Source organism: Mus caroli, unplaced genomic scaffold (assembly GCF_978045245.1).
Source record: "Mus caroli unplaced genomic scaffold, Mus_caroli_1 scaffold_13, whole genome shotgun sequence".
Taxonomy (NCBI): Eukaryota; Metazoa; Chordata; class Mammalia; order Rodentia; family Muridae; genus Mus; species Mus caroli.
In genome coordinates, this window is record NW_028227268.1 from 65,333,191 (window position 1) to 65,349,359 (window position 16,169).

Genomic DNA, 16,169 nt, shown 5'->3' on the forward strand with positions numbered 1-16,169 from the left:
TCTCTGTCCTAGGCAATCATATTCATGCCTGAAGTGCTCCCCAAAGCAGCGTCCCCAGACGATGCTAGCTCACAGTCCCTGAGGGCTGTGTGGGCTCCTGCCCAGCACAGGTTTCTTGGGGGCTGGGCACAGGGTGGTTTATTTCCCTCACGGTGGGCACCTAGCATACGGAAGGCGCTAAGAGAGGGCTGGTGCACAGTGCCGATTTGATCCTTTGTCTGTTGCTGTCTGCTTTTACAGTTTTAGGTCCTGTATGTGCCAGGCATCTTGACGACTCACCTGCCACCAGAGGGAAGACAGAAAGCATGCCGGGGAGTGTCCAAGCTCAGGGAGCTAGTGTTCTTAAGCAAATGATGCCTTCCCAGCGGGTTAGCATCAAGGGACTGACCGCTCACAGAGTTCCCACTTAAACCTCAGTACTATCAGAGGAACCATGTGTGCTCTCGGCCCACCACATCCAAGTCTGCTTTGTGAGACCGCTATGTGTCGTCAGTCACTGACTTATGTTGTCGAGTGTGTAGTGTGCACATGTGTCACACAACAAGCCACACTAGTCACACTAGTCTCCCCCTGCCTGAGATGGCTAAATACAAGTTTAGTTTTTGACTGGTTTTCCAATTTTTTTTTTTTTTCCGAGACAGGGTTTCTCTATGTAGCCCTGGCTGTCCTTGAACTCAGAAATCCGCCTGCCTCTGCCTCCTGAGTGCCAGGATTAAAGGCGTGCGCCACCATGCCCGGCCCAATTTTTTTTTTTTTAATGAATTCCCACACCTCGCCTGGGGCGGGGGCATGAATAAATGTCTCTTTACCCCTCATGGGGCACCAACAACGAACCAACAAAATGATTCTCCGAGTCTATTTCCGAGAACCAGTTAGTCATTGGGGTAACTTACAGGGGTGTGGGTGACCCCCAAACAGACTCCAGCATGAGTGACACATCAGGAAAGCCACATGCCTGGAAGTCTCCGCATAGCTGGCAGGCAGTTCCACTGGAGTCTCCTCCCTAGCAATTGCTACTGCTTTTGTAATGTTGGGAGGAGCCTTGTGCAAGTTCCTGAGCCTTGCAAGTTTCCTTAGCCTTTTGAGTCTCATGAGCCTCCTCCGAGGCCAGTGTTTTAATTCCGAATTAATGCTGATGTGTGCATATTCCTTCCGAAACCTGTTTTCCTATTTATTAACAGCAGTACGTCACAGTCTTCTTTCGAGATCAGTACTTAGAGATCTAGGAGATCTTTCCCTCTCTGCCATTCTCCTAAGATTACTCCACATGAGGGACAGCCCCGGGTTGTCTGACAAGGAGACCAACATAGGGGAGAGGTAGAGAATTTGCTCAGTGTCAACCACTGTGCTCTCTGGCTCAGGCCCGGTCTGGGTATCACACTCTCAGGAGCCAGAAGAACCACTGCAGGGGACTACAGCTAAGTCCAGGACAAAGAAGTTCACATAAGAGCTTCCGCCATTGGCAAACCAATCGGAGGCAGAACTGCCTAACCCTACCCCAGATGTTGGCTGCGTGGTTGGACTTCACAGACTTGAAGGCTCTTTCCAGCCCTGGCACCACATGACTGATTCTACGTAATGCTCCAGGATTGGGAGAATCCCGGATGAAGCCTGACTCCTATAATTCGATGGCTCCTTCTGAGAGGCACCCAGTAATCAGCGAGGATAGTGTTTTCCTTTTGATACACGCTACCCTATTTACCTACCCCAGTAATTGTCTCTCTGCCCCAGCTGTGAGCAATTTGTACTTTTCAATGCTAGGTTTGTTTTAATTTGTCAAAGGCCAGAAAACACATCGGTGCTGCCCACGGGAACGCTGTAGCTTTAGGAGGAGCTGTGTGTAAGGTGATGGGGGGGGGGGGAGTTCTGTGTGTTCTGAACTCAGAGCAGCAACGGGCGGGATGGTCCGGGTCTCCAGCTGAGTGTAAGCTGCTTGACGCTTGGGGATTCTGGTTTGTTCCACATCAGACATGAATTGCGCACATGCATGCACACCTCCCACCCCCTAGTGGCCAGTGCTCCCATCTCAGGCAGAGGCTGACCCTAAGATCGGAAGACGCATTGTGTGGCTGGGCCACCACAAGTTCAGATCCAAAGGAGGGTCTGTAAGGAGGGTTGTAGCCCTGTGTGCACTGCAGTAAGAAGTAGTTAATCCTGTAGTCTTCTTCCTCCCACCTAGGGACCCAGTTATCTTAGCATCAGGAGAGGCCAGGGGTGTGAGCTCAGGTACACAGGAGTGACCCAAGATTCCACAGTGTTAATGCACCTGGGCTTATCACTGCCCTGTCACTGAGACCTCATTCTTGTGGTTGACCCAGCTGTCCTCTGGGGAACACAGCTAAACATTATACCAGGAAAGCACGTTCACGGTTGGAAACTAGGACACACAAGAGAAATTAAATGGCACTTTTCAAACTCACTGTCCAAGTGGCTTCCTTTGGTTGTTTATAGTCTGCTTGGCCTTTCATGTCCCTAAGGTGAAGAGAAACTGTGCAGTCCAGGCCAGCTTTCCTTATTCTGCACAGCACAGGACAGCACAGATAAGAATAGCTGGATGACAAGCTCAGACTCGTATTTACAGAGAAAGGCACTTCTGATCACAGACAAGAAGGTACCTTGCACACATCGACCCTGAATTCTCTGGACACTGAATCAAGCGTCCTCCAGGATTCTCTTATGCACTCTGAGTTGGATACGGGAATATGGAGGCTAAGGGGCAGAGCAGACACATGGCCAGGTTAGTCTGCATCCAGAGCTTGCGTTTCTAACCACCGGGGTTTCTTTGCTTGTCAATGTGTGCGCAAAGATCAGCAGATACAGGTGAGGAATGGGTTCAGCGTGGAGCAGGTCCCCAGAAGGAGAGAGCACTGGAGCTGGCTGCCGTGGGATGCACAGGGTGGTGGTCTGGGAAAGAGAAAACATTCACACCAAAGCAGGGTGCTAGAGCCCCTGAGCATCCAAGGAACTGGAGACCAGAGACCTTCTCTAATGATGTCTCATTAGCATGCACTTAGTAAGTCGTTCATAATTGCTGGAAAGAGTGTGCTTCTTAAGGGTGTGTAAGTATCCAATATGCTTTTGGCCGGGAAGCAACAATTCAGTGTGTGCGAGATTTCGACACTCCCTCCCCCCTCGCAGGAGGCGGGGCATGTTACAACCTTTGGGGAGTAAGTGATTGGATCAGTTACTTTTTTTCTCAAAGACTACCTACCACTTTCCAATGGAAGAAAAAAGCACTCCTTGAATAAACAAAACAAAACAGATGAAAGTGTCATAGTTTTTCTGACTGTGGGAGTAAAAAAAAAACCCAACAAAACAAAACATACCTGGGAAAAAAAGGAATCTCAGCTTAGGAACTGCCTTTTCCATCAGAATGGCTTGTGGTAATTTCTTAGTTGCCCGCTGTAGGCAGTGCCACTCATGGGCAGATGGACCTGGGTTGTGGACGTATAAAAAAGAAAAAAGCCAAGGAAGCCCGGGGAAGCAAGCCAGAAAACAGTGTTCGTTGCTTGTTGGTTTCTGCCTCCAGGTTCCTGCCTTGTCTTCCCTCAAGTTGTTTTCGGTCTAAGTGTTCTAGCACAGCCAATGGAGACTCAAACAAGGGATAGCCCTCAACCCTTGGCCACTCCACTGTCTCAGGGTCACCACTGGTGGCAGGCTGGAGCACACCCTTTTTTCTTGCCCTTTTTCTGTGTCTGTTAGGTCCCACCCTGCAGTGTGTTTGTGTGACAGCCGTCTCTTTCTACATGCTGTGACAGAACCCTGTTTATGCAGTTCAGACATGGCCTCCCTTATCCCATCTGGTCTCAGGCTCGCTACTGTAGCCATGTCTGACTCTGAAGTGATTCTCCTGCCTCTGTATCCCAGATTACTAGAGTCACTGGTATGTGGCACCAGACCTGGCTTCCCCAGCAGTGCTTACTACATTCTACGCTGGCCATATTGTCACCCATCTTCTCCTGAGGATGAATTTTTAGATTTTCTTCTCTCTCTCTCTCAAGATTTATTCATTTATTTGTGTATGTGAGTACACTGTAGCTGTCTTCAGACACACCAGAAGAGAGCATCGGATTCCATTACATATGGTTGTGAGCCACCATGTGGTTGCTGGGAATTGAACTCAGGACCTCTGAAAGAACAGCCAGTGCTCTTAACCACCGAGCCATCTCTCCAGCCCTCTAGGCTGTTTCTACTATAGTGGTATTAAAAGCTGTGTCCCAGTGGCCATCCTTAGATACACTCATGGTTTACACATGCCCCTCTCTAAGCTGGAACTGAGCAGTAGACTTTCCAAATGTCTACGACACACTAATCTTGGTTTAGGGTGATACACAAAAAGTAAGGCCCCTCTCAAAGAGGAGGCAGGTCCCACCCACATCGAAGAATAGACATAGATGGTGCAGGGAGGAGGGATAGAGGTCAGAGAAGAAGGAAGGAAGGAGGGAGAGAAAGGGGAGAAAGAACGAATGAAAGAGAAAAGGGAGGAGGTTCAGAGTCTAGCTGGGTTTGGGTGGAAATCACCAAATCAGAGGATCCCTAAAGGCAGGCGTTATTCACCCCTGGGCCTTGGGATCACCTGTGTTTTGGAAGGCACACCACCAAAGCCACAGGTCTGACATGTCCAGGGACTTAGGCAGGCTTGTTGCGGTGACATTATGCACCTCTGACTGGCGCTTCAGATGACCCAGCATTCACGGGATGAAATGAGGCCGAGACGGTGAGTGGGAGCCGAGAAGGGGTGTTTTCCTGATGCTAAGGGTATAGGAAGGAGGAGACGGCGATCAAGAGCAGCCCCGCTCTGCTCCAAAGCGAGCGCCAATTACGATGATTACTGGTTTCCCTACAACACAAATACTAATGGCCTGTCACGCTCTGGCATATTTTTCTTGGTAACCTTCAACTCCGAGTGATTAATCAGGCTCTTGTGGGAAGGATCATACACACACGGGCAGAACGCAGGAAAACCAGCCCTGAACTCTGAAGGCCATGTAGGTAATGGGGTGGAGGAATCGCATGCTCTGGGGTGAGCAGTGCGGGGAGTCCCACCACAGTCTGGGGGGGGGAGGGGAGAGATGTCCTAAGAACGAATGAGGAATGGGAGTGAGGGCTAGCTATGTGGCTCCAGTCTACCACTCTGGGACCCACAGCTCTGCAGGGGTAGGGATGGGTGTAATTCCTGTCCTAGCCTCCAGGGGGAGACACCATGGTGCACATACAGGAATAGGAGTGAGCACAGCTCCTGAATCACTTATGGTATCACGGTGAGTTGGCAATCTGGCAGTGAGGTGACAGAAAGACAAAGAGAAGCAACAGCTGGTGAATGGACCAGAGCAGGGGTGGGGTGCGGTAAGCATGATGACAGAAGGTGCCCAGGAAATGTCCGGGTCCATGTACCACTTCCACTCCGAGTTCTACCAGCTTGTTACTGTGTTGCTTCCCCTCCGCCCAGCAATGCAGGGCGTGTGTGCCAGCTTCCTGTGTGCATACGTACGCGTGACGTCCAGAAGTCAACACCAAGTACCCCCCTCCACTTTATTTTTTTCGACAGGGTTGTCTTAGGGTTTCTAGTGCTGTGAAATGAAACCGTGACCATGGCAACTCTGACCAAGGAACATATTTAACTGGGCCTGGCTTAGAGTTCAGAGGGTTGGTCCATTATCATCATGGCAGGAAGCATGGTGGCACATAGGCAGCCATGGTGCTGGAGAGGGAAATGAGAGTTCTACACCTGGATTCACAGGCAGCAGGAAGAAAGAGTGACACTTGGCTTGACTTGGGCTTCTGAGACTCAAAAGCCCAGCCCCAGTGACACACACGTCCTCTGATAAGGCCACATCTCCCAATAGTGTCACTCCCTCTAGGTCTATGGGGGCTATTTTCATTCAAACCACCACACCTCTCTCACTGAACCTGAAGCACACAGACTCAGATGCTGGCTGGCCAACGAGCCCCTGGGGTCCTCCTGGCTCCACTCCTCAGTGCTAAGATTGTAGACATATGTTGCCACACCCAGCTTTTTATGTTAGGGAATAAAGTCAGGTCCCCATGTGTGTGCAACAAGCACTTTACTGAGCCATCTCTCCGGCTTGTACTGTCAGTCTTGTCTGTGTATTTGCTCCACTGACTCCTGCTCACATAGCTAATTCTTCTCTTGTAGAATCTCAGGTCCCCTTGGGACATGGCCCTGTCTTCTACCTCAGGTATCCTAATGTCTTACTCAAAGCCTGGAATGCACTGGGGCTCAGCAGAGGAAAGGCAAGGACAAGCTGGCCCAGTGGCTCAGTCTGAGACTCTACTCACTCCTTGATAGAGTATCTCAGCAAATTCTCCTTAGAAAGAGGGACCCTCAGTGTGACAGCTCTCCCTGAGCCTCAGAGTCTGTGAGACCCTTGGCCAGATTGGACTGAGTGTGGTGAGACAGAATTTGAAAGCTTTTTTGGGGGTGGGGGCATTAGTCCGATTTGTGTTTATTTACAATTCCTGTCTCACTGGCTACCACCCCCCCAATAAAAACCAAGAACATCTTGGCCTCTCCTTGCCCTGGAGATGGAAATCACAACTAGCATAAACCCACAAACCTACAAACAAACAAGTATCTGTGCCTAAGGATGCAGCCCTTGGTTCTCCCTGCAGCCACGGCCTCTTCTGTCCTGGAGGGGGTTAGTGTTGGGGAGGGTTCCTGCTGGGGGGACCACAGATACTAGTGCATCCTTCACACGTCAGAACAGAACTCAGGACAAAGGAATTGCGTCCAGAGAGGGAACTGTGTGAAGTTCCTTCCAATCGACAGCCAAGGCTTGATATAATTAATACACAGGTGATCAAAAGTTTCATAAACCAAATGTGAATCAAATTTCCTTGGCATTGGCATCAAAATGTCCAGGCACTTGGCAGAGCATACCTTCCTTAACTTGGCCAAACCCACACATCCATTCCTGCAGATCTGTGCCACCCAGCACCAGCTGACACCTGTGCAACCACTAACACTCCCAACGGCTACATCAGAGCCCATACCATGGGGGCATTGGGAACAGAACCCAGTCCCCTCTGCAAGAGCAGCAAGTGATCTTTCTAAAGCTTTTTCTTGGAGCTGAGGACTAAATCCAGGGCCTTCCACTTGCCAGGCAAGCACTTTAAAACCAATCCAACTCTTCAGGGTGGGGCCTCCTCATGTCCGCCCTTCTCAATTCATCCTTTCTGGAAATACATGAAGCGGTGTGCCTCATTTATTACCCTAGTGTTTATCCCCCACCCCCTTTCTGAGACAGAGGTTCTCTTGGCAGCCCTGACTGATGTATAGACCAGGCTGGCCTCAAACTCACAAACTCACAGAGCTCTGCCTGTCTCTTCCGTCCTTCTGAGAGCTGGGATTAAAGGCCCGTACCACCAGGCCAGGATCCTTGGTGGTTCTTTTTTTTTTTTGAGACAGGGTTTCTCTGTGTAGTCCTGGCTGCCCTGGAACTCACTCTGTAGACCAGGCTGGCCTCGAACTCAGAAATCCGCCTGCCTCTGCCCCCCAAGTGCTGGGATTAACCTTGGTGTTTCTTATCCAATCAGGTCAGTGATAGAATTTAGTGGTCTCACCCATGCTGGATGGCTTAGTATGTTTTTTTGTTTGTCTGTTTTGTCTTTTTCTTGGTCAATTTCACCTGTGCGGTTGATGTTGGCAGTGGGACAAGTTAAGACCCTGCAGTCTTGCTTCTTGAGAGGATGGAGGGTCTTGTAGTGACAGCCTGAATTGTGGGGACCTGACCATGTACCCAACTTCTCCAGGGGCCTGGTGTCAAGTGTGGCTATAACTGCTAGGAACTGGTGCTCCTTAAACATGGAGCAGGACTTGTCACTAGCGGGCTCTGTGAGGTCAATCGTGCAGTTTGGGAGCAGACTCCTGCAAGCAGGAGAGGGTTCACTCCTTGGAACTGCAGCCACATGGCCTCCAAAGAGGAAGCTTCCTGGGGGAGGGGAGACTCACCTCCTCCAGATTTGAAAACAGGCTTTGCATGTGTGTAACACATAAGACAGTTTACTGAGCACAAGAGCTAGATGCCTGAATCGAGTTTTTTCCTCCTTTCCAAAGTTATGACGGCAAGCTAAAGCACGCTCAAGTGGGTAAGGGATTTTGGAGATGCAGAGGCTCATGATTAAGTTATGCACATCCCAAGAAAACCAAGAAAACCCAGAGACCCTTTAGACCTGCTGCCCATGGTTGGGAAAGATGCAGTCTACCCCCGAGGAAGATGGACAGGGCAACAGAACAGGCAGGGCATGTCTGCCTGAGGACCAGGCAGGGCCCCAAGCACGTTCTCCCATAAAATTTTTTTATTGTTCATTCAGGAACAATTTATTCTATGCCCCGTGAGTTTAGAGTTATGGTCTGGGTGGAAGCCTCAAACAGGTGATTATGGTAATTTAGAGAGAAAGTACCAAGCCATTTCTGTCACGGGACGCTCCAGCTGGAAAATAAAGACCATTGCTGAGTATTTATTGAGTGTTGAATGATTCCAAAGTGCTCCGTCATCTATTACCTCACCTCCACCGCAGGCCAGGGAGCCAGGCTGCGGCTCTACTGTGGGGCTCTGACCAAAGGCTGTTCTCTCTGGGGTTCAGCTTATTTACTGAAAATGGAGGAGCGGAAATGCACCTCAGCTTGTAGAACACTTGCCTGCATGCATGAAGCCCTGAGTTCTATCCCTAGCTCTGCATAAACCTGACCTGGTTGGGGGAGGAGGGTGTACACTCATAATCTAAGCAGCTGGGAGGTGGAGGCAGAGGATGAGGTGATCAAGGACCATCTTTAGCTACACAGCAAGTCTGAGGTCAGCCTGGGGGGAAAAATGTTCTGCAGTGGTCTAAGTAAGAATGACTCCAACCAAAATGCATGCACAGGCTGGACCAAGTCCCCCTACACATTTGTGGCAGATGTGCAGCTTGGTCTTCACGTGGGTTCTCTAAACAACTGGAGTGGAGGCTGTCTCTGACTCTGTTAACTGCCATTGGATTCCCTTTCCCCTACGTGAACTGCCTGGTTGGCCCTCAGTGGGAGAGGATGTGCCTAGTTTTGTTGGGACTAGATGTCCCAGGGTGGGGTGATACCCAGGGAAGACTTCCCTTCTCTGAGGAGAAGGGGAGGAGGTAATAGGGGAATTTGTAAGGGAGGGGCTGAGAGGAGAGGAAAGAGAGGGCTGTGGTTGGGATGTAAAGTGAATAAAAAAAGTATAAGAGAAAAGAATAACTCATAGGCTCATAGATTGAATGCTTGGTTGTTAGGAAGTGGGACTATTTGAGAAGGACTAGGAGGAGTGGTCTTGTTGGAAGTGTGTCACCAAGGTTTGAGGTTTCAAAAACCCATACCAGGCCAGCATCTGTCCCTTGGCCTGAGGACAGGGATGTAACTCTCAGCTGCTGCTCCAGCACCTTGTGTGCCGCCATGCTCCCTGCCATGACAATAAACCTCTGAAACTGTAAGCAAGCCCCAAATTAAATGCTTGCCTTTACAAGGGCTGCCGTGGTCACAGTGTCTCTTCACAGCAACAGAACAGTGACTAAGAAAGCTCCAAGTGCCCAGTTTTGTTTTTCCCATCAGCTATTCCTCAAGAAGTCTGAACAGCCCTGACATCCAAAGCTGAATTTCTTAGCTCTGGCTCCCAGGGTTCCCCATATCAGCATCCCTAGAAAACCTGGCTGTGATCCAGTTCCCTGGATCCACCCAGACAGGTGGAGAGGGTGTGGCCTGGGAATCTGCACAACACACAGATTTCCCAGATGATCTCATGGACACCAAACTTTGAGAAGTTCTGCTCTCTGCCTCCTGACTCTTTGGCTTAGGTCTTGTCCTATAACACAGGTGAGTCTTGGGGTGTGTGGGGGAGCAGGGATAGATGGCGTGGGGGGGGGGGCAGGGAGGGATAGGGACAACAGACACGACACTGGGTATGGGGCAGACTAGTGTCTGTTGAGTGTAGCTGACAATCTGGGTAATGACAGCCTCTTGAGGATATAATAAGAACCCTCACAACCGGAACAGGATGGTTTAATAATTTAAGTGAGGTCTCAGGATTAATGAACAGTGGTTGAAATGATATGTGGGACCATAAATCCTGGCCTGATGTAGGAGAGCAATGATTTACAACAAGGCTTCCTGGAAAAACAAGGTCTGATGAACCTGTAGGCTGACACCCACCTCCCCCAACCCCACCAAGGGATGTGTGCTTTTTCATATGTGGTGGCACTCTTTCCAGGACCACACCCTTCAGATATGCTACAAGGTGCCCTCAGTGGCCTTGGCATGCCTGCAAGCCAGGGTTCCCCGTAAGTCTGAGAGCCATACTTTATAATGTTTCAGACTGGAACCAAGGACTTGGTACATGCTGAGGTAAGGCCTTCTATCACTGAGCCACTGCCCCAGCCCCTCATCGGGGGATTCTAGGCAGGGGCTTTCTACGCTGAGCCCTTCTCTCAGCCCCTCCCCAGGGGGATTCTGGGCAGCATGGCCCCAATTAACAGTAATAACACAGCCTGGTTGAGACAGTGACAGACTGACCATGGCCGTTCACTGAATGCTGGCCTGGAGCAGCAATTCACTTAGGTCTCACTCAGCCGTGACAGGGAAAGCGGAAGTGATGGCAAATCCACTCCCATAGGCTTGTACAAGAAGAGAAGGTAGGTGCTCTGGGGACAGGGACATGATGGCGGAAGCTGGCCTAAAGCACACTGGATTCACGACAGGCTGGCTGGCACGCAACGAAGGGTGTGAGGGAGACAGGTTTACCTACCTGAATGTGCTTCTGTTTTATTCCCCTCCCCGCTTTTGGGGTGTTGTGTGTGTGTGTGTGTGTGTGTGTGTGTGTGTGTGTGTGTGTGAGAGAGAGAGAGAGAGAGAGAGAGAGAGAGAGAGAGAGAGAGAGAAGATGGAAATAGAACCCAGGGCCTAGTATGTGCCAGGTAGGTGCTCTACCGCTGAGCTACCATACCCTACCTTTCACTTTCCTGTTCCCAATGCCTAAGGTGGAATAGGATGGGAGATAGTGTCCACTACAAGGGGCAGCTTGCAACGGCCTCTTCTCAGGAAGGAATGCTCACAGGTCAACCTCGCTCACTTCTGGGTCACAGGGCTGCCCCAGACCAGATGCAGTCTGTTGTCTGGGAAAGGTCAGGGCTGGTTGCTGTGAGGCTTAGGAGAATAACCGTTAGCTGGAATTCATGAAGAGAGGCTAGCGAGCAGTTCAGATGGAGAACATTCTAGCATACATTCTGATAGCATGTAGGGACAAATCTATCTGAGCAGGCTTGGCAGAGAGCAGAGCTTCCTACTCTCCTGCTGTGTTCCCTCCCTGCCGCTGTTCACAAAACCCAGGAAATCCCCTTGTGAGCAGTAGGCTCAGACGAGGAGTGCCAGTGGCAGACAGCATGAAGTTAGTGGTTATTCTGGAGTTCCTGCGCACTGGCACATAATGTGTGTATCCCTAAAAAATGAAGCAAATGAATATCATTAATTTCTAAAAATCATAGTGGGATCAAAGAATGTTCTGGAAGGCACTTTCCAAGGCTAAAGCAGAAGACACCTGTTAATACTTTATAGGTGCCAATGTTGACATCAGAGGCCTCAACATATGCCTGACCCTTTGTTTTCTGGAACGATGTAAAAATTGCATGGTCCATAAAAGTTGTTAATTTGAGGTAGGAAAGCAAGAGGAAAAGACAGACAAGAAATTAAGCTTCCGAGGCTAGAGAGTACTGGATAGATACTGTTTTCTTCTATCAGAAAAATCTCAGAATAAAGACACGTAAATGTGTGGATCTGGCCAACCTGGTCTTCAGCACTGAGCTGTGCCTAGCTGCAGCTATGAAAACCAGGAACATCTTAAGGCAGATGGTAACAGCTTCAAAGATGCTTCTGGGTTCAAATCAAACCCCCACTGGCTCTGGAGCGACAGGAGCCTGAGAAGACATGCCTGTAGCATCAAAAACGCAGGAAGGATTCTTGTGGTCTCTGTAAGCCATGGCTACATCTGGAGGCTGCCAGGTGAGTTCACCTGTGTTTGTGTGCATATGTGTGTGTGTTAGTGTGCATATCTCTACGTGTTGGTACTGGTGTATGTCTCTGTATGTGTATGTGCATGCATATTTATGCATGTGTGTGTTGGTGTGTATGTCTGTGTGAATCGGCACTGGTGTGTATCAGTATGTGTGTGTGTGTGTGTGTGTGCACATGCATCCACATGCATGAGTGTGTGTCGATGTGTGTATGTCTGTGTATGTTGGTATTGGGGTATGTGTGCATATGCATGCAAATGCCTGTTTTTGAATGTGTGTGCATATGAATGCATGTGTGTGCTGGTGTGTCTATGGGTGTGTGCATATGCAATCTATACATATGCATGCATGTGCCTGGGTGTTGGTGTGTATATATATATCTGTGTATGTTGGTGCTGATTCATGTATCTGTATGTATACATGTGAAAGCATACTTGTGTTTGTGTGTGAGTGTGTTGGTGTTGGTAGTAGATAACACCTATTTTTTTGGCCAATGCCCTCCTTTCATTTATTATGAACACTATAATTAAAAGGATCTGAACTAATGCTTATAATAAATAAAAATAGGAGAGCATATCTTTTAGAGAAATGGGTAAGGATTAAATGTTATGATTGAATATTTTGAATTTTACTTAAGAGTTTTTGCTGTTTTATCTAGGAGGTGACATGCAGGGACAGGGTAGGGGTGTCGATTTCCTACACTTTGGGGTTATGCTAAATATATGCATTTTCCCTTTTAGCAAACGGTAGCTAGAAGAGGCTTTCAGTCAGTGAGGTCAGTTAGCTACAGTGTGTTTAAATCACTTGTTTTAGTTACTTTTCTTTGCTGTGACTAAATATCTGACATGGAGCAACTCAGGACAGTGGCTCTTTAACTAAGTTCCTTGTGTTTTGGGGACCCCCCCTAACCATAAAATTATTTTCATTGCTACTTCATAACTGCAATTTTGCTATTGTTATGAATCTTAATGTAAATATCTGTGTTTTCTGAAGGTCTTAGGCAACCCTTGTGAAAGGGTCATTTGACCCACAAAGGGGTCACAAACTACAGACTGAGAACAACTGACTTAAAGGGAGAAAGTTTTACTGTAGCTCACACACAAATTGAGGGGCTACTGTCCATTATGGCTGGGGTGGCACTGTGGAGGCCAAAGCGTTGGGAGCATGTGGCTAGAACTCATCGCATCTGCAGGCACACAGAAGTAGAGAGTAGACAGAAAGTAGGCAACATGCTGTAAAACCCCAGGGGCTAGCACTGACCCATCTCTTCCAGCAAGGTTGTTCTATTACTACTTCTTCCTTCTTCCTTCTTCTCCTTCTTCTTTCCCCAAAGAAGCCCCAGTTTTATTACAGAGAGAACACAACGCTCTTTCCTTCTCCACGGTGACCAATAGATCTCTCCATTTCCTGTTCTATCTGCACTTCCCATGTCAGTTAAGGTGTTCGCAGAGATAGCTGACCCATTTGTTAAAGAACGCTTTTCGAATTTGCATGTCATCCTTGCACAGGGGCCATGCTAATCTTCTCTGTATTGTTCCGATTGTAGTCTATGGCTCTACTTCTTAAAGGTTCCACAACCTCCCGGGATGGCACCACCAACTGGGGACCAAGTGTTTAAACTTGTGAGCCTGTGGGGACAGTTCTCATCTAAACCATCCAATCATGACAGGGCTTGGTCATCCAAACCATCCAATCACGACAGGGCCTGGTCATCCAAACCATCCAATCACAACAGGGCCTGGTCATCCAAACCATCCAATCACGACAGGGCCTGGCCTATTGTCAGCACCCTCTTGGTTTAACGCTCACTTTCTTTTATGTACTCCCCACTTGGTCAGCTCAAATGAGTGACCCTTGGACAGGACGCAGCTGTCAGAGTGGCCCAGCAGTCACATGAACATGAACTGAGAGCAGGGCCATTCCATGTCCTCTCTCTGGGGACCCTGAGCAAGGAACTCAAAGTCCTTCTCCACTGGGCTTCATTCCCCACTCATTAATTACTCTTTTAGTGAAACACTGAAACAGTTTCAAGTTTGCTTTCAGAGTCCCGGGAGGTGATTCAGTCAAGTAAGAGACTGCCATATAAGCACAAGGACCTACATTTGATCCCCAGCCTATGAGGGAAGCTGGGCATGGTGGCTCATGCTTTTAATCGCAGAGCTGGGGAAGCTGAGACAGGTGAAGACTGTGGCTCACTGGATAGCCAATCGAGCTGAGCGGCAGGACACTTAGTACCAAAAGCAAACAAACACAAACACCAACACGCCAGGTGGATGGTTCTGGAGAGACGACGTGAAGGTTAGTTAGCTTTCGAGATGGTGGCATGGCTTGGCATGCTGGCAACAAAAATCTGACAATCTGAGTTTGGTCCCTGGGACCTATGCGGCAGAAGAAGAGAAGTAACCCCCACAAATTGTTCTGTGCCCAAACTCATACCCATGAACATACATGCAAAAATAAAATATAATTTAAAAAAAAACATTTAAATTGCTAGCAAGATACAACAGAGAATCCCCTGAGAAGAGATCTTCAATGAGGGACTGCCTAGATTGGGTTAGCCTGTGGACATGTCTGTGGGGGGAATGTCCTACTCAAGTTACTTGATTGGCGAAGACCCCAGCCTACCATGGGTGGCACCATTCCCTAAGCAGAGGGGTCCTTTACTGTCTAAGAGTGGGAAACAAATCACGCTGAGCACAGGGAAGCAAACATGCACACATGCATTCATGGCCCTCTGCTCTTGACCATGGATGTGATGTGACCAGCTGTCTCAAATTCTTGCCACTGTGACATCTCTGCAGTGATGGGCTGCCACCTAGAATTACGAACTCAAATAAACCCTTTTGCTCTTAAGAAGCTTTTCATCAGGGTGTCTTACTTCAGCAACATAAATGAACTAAAACAAATGATATCTGAGACTATCCATGGGCTTCACACACGCTCACGGAGAAGGCTTAAGTCGGCACAGGAAAACCAAGAGAAAATGCACAGTTGAGTGTGCCTGCTGTGCACAGTTTTTAAAATGCAGACGGCTCACCGCCTCAGTGGAAGTGTCACTTTCTGAAAATGCAGCTATTTTCCACTACAGAAACAATCCTTTCCCACACACCGGAGCTCTTGGTGCTTCAGATGCAATCTGGAGAGACTCACCCAATTTTTTCTTTTCTTTCCCAGGACATCGTTATTATACAGTGCTGGATTCAAAAACCCTAGCTTTTGCTTTCTTAAAGATGCACAAAACGTCCCATAAATACATCGATTCTTACATCCTGTGTTTTTGCCAGACATTCCCTGAAGGTTTATAGATTTCTTTCATTACAAGCTAATTGCTATTCCGGAAGTGCTTGAAAAGCAACAGTTCTCTATGTTGAATATGAGGGAAAGTGCTCAGGACATCGGCTAAAGGAGAAGAGAGCCTGCAAGTCAGTGCGTTTGGTCACAGTGACACAAGGGATGGACAGGAGGGCTTGCAAACCAGTGTGTGTTGTCACAGTGATAAGAGGAATCGATAGGAGGACCCGCAAGCCTGCACGCATCACAGTGACACCAAGCAACCGTAGATCTGGGGTTCTTAGAATTATAGAACCAATCTCAGGCGAGACCCAGTTCCATGTTAAATGTCATCTGACTACTCTTAGAACGTGTGAGGGGGTGTGCTACCCTACAGCCTCTGTTCAGCCTCTGTTTCCCCATCTGTGAGATGGAAGTCTTACTGTGCAGAAGACACCCCGTGACTGTCACCTCAGCATGTCAACACGCCAGGCAGCTCACAGTTAATCCAGAGACGAAACAGTGGCACTGTATATCCACTTACACACTCCCCGCTGAGCTCCTCGGAAAGATACTGTTCAAAAGTAGGGAAGCGGTACAACGGAGGCATGAGTAAACAGGTCACAGGAAGCCCAGCGGTGTGATCTCCCAGGATGCTCCAACAGTGTAGTCATTGAGCAGAGCTGGGGAGGAGCCACTGTAAGAGGAGCAGCCCTGGCAGGCCCAGGGTCCATTGACTCTGCTCTTACAGGTGGACAAGCTGGGGACTCTAAGAATGCATGAAGCCTTGGAATAAGTGTGTCAGCAACGTTGAGAAGACTGTTTGTCCAGGTGGAGGGTCACTTGCTCCCTCGGGCCACAAATGC

The 16,169-nt window shown here is 48.8% G+C and overlaps 1 protein-coding gene and 1 non-coding gene across 3 annotated transcripts in view; both read right to left on the bottom strand.

Moving 5' to 3' along the window:
- Positions 1-16,169, bottom strand: part of Galnt10 (polypeptide N-acetylgalactosaminyltransferase 10) — a 143,429-nt gene that overhangs the window by 34,785 nt on the left and 92,475 nt on the right. The gene's annotated exons all lie outside the window — the stretch shown is intronic.
- LOC115032606 (U6 spliceosomal RNA) lies at positions 13,497-13,606 on the bottom strand. The gene has a single exon (XR_003838249.2). It is a non-coding gene; the product is annotated as a U6 spliceosomal RNA (small nuclear RNA).